This window comes from Vicia villosa, unplaced genomic scaffold (genome assembly GCF_029867415.1).
Source record: "Vicia villosa cultivar HV-30 ecotype Madison, WI unplaced genomic scaffold, Vvil1.0 ctg.004338F_1_1, whole genome shotgun sequence".
NCBI classification, from domain to species: Eukaryota; Viridiplantae; Streptophyta; class Magnoliopsida; order Fabales; family Fabaceae; genus Vicia; species Vicia villosa.
In genome coordinates this window covers 51,081-55,875 of record NW_026706415.1, presented here as the reverse complement: position 1 = coordinate 55,875, position 4,795 = coordinate 51,081, and positions in this window count along the sequence as shown.

Below are 4,795 nucleotides of genomic sequence, written 5' to 3'. Positions count from 1 at the left end.
TTAATTAGTAAAAATAATAATTTATAAATAATAAATAAATGCTAATATAAAATAATAAATTAACAACTCTATTAACAACTGATTAAAAGGTAGGGGTCGTTGTTGTCCAGTCTCATTTTTCCATCAGACTGTTTGTTACGCTCTTGTTTATCGCCAACGAAAACAAGGCGAAAACTCCTTCTCCTCCCTCATCATCCTTCGTCCAAATTTATTTCCGCTCAGGTAATTATCCATGACTTCTAGGTTCTCTTACTTTGTTCTTTCGTTTTGATTTTTTATTTATTGTGATTTTAGTGTTGATTTTAGACGTGATCTCTTACCATTAGGTATGACATTCTTACAGGTATTTTATTGTTAATTTTAGATGTGGTTCCCTTGTTACTGGCGAGTCTTGTGTTTCTCTGACTGTCTGACACATGATAATATTATGTTGTAAAGTTCATAGGCTTCAGCTATTTTTTTTTAAACAACCAAAAGATATATATTAACAAGCAGCACCAGAAGTGCTTAAATAAGTCTGATACACATGGGCTTGAGCTATTAAGAAATTGTTGCATCCTGATGAAATTCTCAAGTCACGTTGTTTTGATCAAACACAATAATCACTACTTACATGAATTATATTAATCATTCATGATATATAAATTTATAATAACTCATAATGATTATTATTAAATTGTAATATTATATTTTTTTGGTCCTTTTTATTCCTTTTGTGTAACACTATAGTCGTTACATAGGTAACAATATTGGCTATTTCGTAGCTACCAAACAAGCTATTTATAGCAGGCATCTTGCCACTTGTATAGTATGAATTCAGATTATTTTTCTGAATCTTCAATAATATTTTCTTTTTTGTCAGATGTTAATATGGTATCTATATGATGATGTAAATGTTACTATGATATTTTTTCTCCATCACGTTATCCTCTTGATTTGTATCCATACACACACGTGGCATTTGTGGAGTTTTCATCCTGAGACCATCTCCAATGGTAGTTCCTTCTAATAAGTTCTCCACCTAGACATGCCACATCATAGTACCATTGCATTGCAATGCAACTATGAAAAAATTGTGGTACCCAATCAAATTAGTTTATAAGGTAAAGTTGTGGGCCCAATAATAACTTTTTAAAATTATACAATTAAAATAAAAATTATAAAAATTATTTTAAGATGATGTGGCTAGTGGGACCCATAAAGAACCCAAAAATGGGTTGCACCATTGGAGATGCTCTGAGAGTGCTGTCATCGTAATCTTCTACCTCTTTCCTCGAATGCAGATCACACTATTCAAATAGTTTAGTGTCAGTTTGGTTTAACGGAGGGGAGGGGAGGAGAGGAGATGTATTTTAATAAAGGGGAGGGGAAGAGAAAGGAGGTATTTTAGTTAAAAGTATGTTTGGTTAAAAAGAGGGGGAGGGAGAATTTTTAATCAAAAATATTTTTGGTTCACGATTGGAGGGGAGGGATTTTAAAACCAATTTACCTTTTAATCCTTAAAATAGTATAAGACGTTAAATAAATAAAAAAAAGTGATATTAAAAAAAAAGTGTCAATTCATAAACAACATAAATAATCAAAAATGAAATATTTAATATTTTAAATACTCTAAAATATATTAAAGTGTAAGTAGAATATTGATAAATTTCATACAATAATTATATGATCCATGATCAGATAAATAATTTTATCATTGTGACGATCCTTTTAATCTTATAAAATATTTATAAAGTTAAATTCTAAATAATATGTATAGCTCATATACTACAATTATATATAGATATGTAATATAATACACTAACTTATAAAACAATTAAGTTCTCATAAACAAAATATTAAATGAAAATGAAGAAAATAAAACACATGAAAAATAAAGTTGAGTCAGCATATTAAAATAGATGAATTCTAATAAGGGAACAAAAATTAATGTATAATATATATTAAAAACAATTTAAGATTTTAATAAAAAAAAAGTGGGGGTTATTTTGTCAATATAACAAAAACAGAATTTATCATAACTCTTCTCCCTCCCCTCCCCTCCAAACCCCTCCGATTTGGAGGAACAAAAATTGCTTCAGGAGGGAATCTGATTACCTCCAATCCCCTCCCCCTCCTCTTGCATCGCCCTCTTAGAAAAATCTTTTCACACATTAACAGATTTCCCTAATCTCTCAAAAATCATTGACCACAATGCCTTAGCCTGGGATCGTTGCAACACCACGGTGATGGCATGGTTGACGAACTCTATTGAACTTGAAATTGCAGAAAACGTGTTGTGGATGGACACTGTGCTTGAAATCTAGTAAGACCTTTATGATAGATACCACCAAGGTGACATTTATAGAATTTTTGACCTTCAAGAAGAAATCTTTGGTCTTAAACAAGGTGACACAACCATTACCCAATACTTCTCTGAAGAAACTTTGGCAAGAACTCGACAACTTCCGCCTTATTCCAACATGCGTCTGCACTATCAAATGCTCCTGCAATCTCATTCAAACTATAAAAAATTACCGTAAAAATGACTAAGTCATACCTTTTATGAAAGGGATAAACGAACAATACTCCACAGTTCACTCCAACATCATGCTCATTCAACCCCTACCACCCATAAACAAAGTCTTCTCTCTGCTTATTAAGCAAGAACATTATTTCACATCTCCCATGGAGGAAGACAGATTCATTGCCCAAGTCTCCAAGCCACAGAACAAATCGAAACCTTGGGAATCCTACAACAAGTCCACTTCTAATGGTAGAGGACGAGGCATTAAAATTTGCTCGTATTGCCACAAACCGGGACACGCCATTGAAGTTTGTTTTAAAAACCACGGGTTAGCACCTTACCTAAAGAAGGCTAACTCTGCTCAATCTACAACCATTGAAGAATTTGGCATAGATAACAACCAACATGAAGCTCATTTAGAAGGAAATACTAGTGGATTCACGGCTGAACAACAGCAAGCTCTCCTTGCACTTCTAAATAAATCTGCAACTACTACAAGTCCTAATGTCCATCACCTCAACACATCATATGCATCATACTCAGGTAACATTAATCTAACTCCCACTTCTAATAGTATAGATAATCAACGGATTCTGGGACACTGATCACGTCTGCCACTGAGCTAACATGTTTACCCACTTGATTTCCATCAAACCTATAATTGTTAAACTTCTTCTTAATGGGAACATTATCCAAACCACACATGCTAGAATTGTTTTCTTTACTGATGATTTCTACTTAACTACTGTGTTGTACATTCCTAATTTCTGCACCAATTTAATTTATGTTCCGAAAATGACAAATAACCTTCAATGTCATGTTATTTTTTAACTCCCACCAATGCTTCATACATGGGACCCCTGCCCTGAAGAAGATTGGTGCAACCGAGCTTCAACGTGGCCTAAATGTGCTGTCTTACCCCACATTGCACCACACACTTAACCATGTTTTACACATTCATTCTGCTATTACAAATAAGTGTAGTTTATGGCACCAACGGTTGGGCCATCCTTCTAATGACACTATGCATCACATTAATAAAAAAAATCTAATGCCTAATGTCTCTAAATACTCCACCCCTGTGATGTTTGTTTATATGCTAAGCAAAAGCAACTTCCCTTCCTTGTTCGCACCATTATTACTACTTATTATTTTGAACTTATCCATATGGATATTTGGGGTGTGTTTTCCATCCCACCTTACCTCCCAACCAAGACTATTTACATGACGACCTTTAAGGCCACACTCCCCATACCATATCCAATAACCCAACCAATGACTCCTAACACACAAACCCCTCCAACATCACATTCCACTTTATCCACTCCTGAACCAATACCTCACATTACCTCTTCTCCACTACTTTCATCTATAACCAATTCTGACCCTCATCCACCCAACATTCCCTTGACCTTCCTAAACCTCCTACCATTAGGAAATCCATTAGAACCTCAAAACCCCCATCCTACCTTAGAGATTTTCATTGTGGCATGCTAACAGGTAACACCCTTCATCCCAACCTCTCTCCTTCAGGTACCCGTTTATACCATATCTCTAATTTTATTTCCTATTCTAATTTATCCCAACAATACAAAAATTTTAATCTTAAATTATCCTCCCAAATCGAACCCTCCTCTTATTCTACTACCATTATTGATCCTAATTGGCAAGGATCCATTAATAATGAGCTTTATTCCCCTGTGAATAACCAAACTTGGGATCTCACTCCTCTTCCCCCTAATAAACATGCCATAGACTGCAAGTGGATTTTCAAACTGAAATTCCAAGCCAATGGTACCATAGAAAGGAATAAAGCTAGGCTCTTTGCCTAAGGCTTTAATCAAACTATGGGTCTTGATTACCATGACACCTTTAGCCTCGTGATAAAAATGACTACTATTAGACTCCTTCTTTCTATTGCTTCTACTCAAAACTAGTTTTTACAACAACTTGACATTAACACAACTTTCTTACATGGTGACTTAGAAGAAGAAGAAGTCTATTGATAAAATTTCATAACAAAAACCTTGTGTGCAAAATTAAGATATCTATTTATGGTCTCAAGCAAACTAGTAGACAATGGAATCATAAATTAACTACCACTCTCATTTCCTTAGGTTATTCCCACTCCAAAGATGACTATTATTTATTCACTAAGAAATCTGGAATTTTTTTTATAGCTATACTATTATACATTGATGATTTGGTGCTTGCAGGTAATAGTCTACTTGAGATGAATCGCATTTAGGAAGACTTGGATACTACAGTCAATCTTAAAGACCTGGGAAA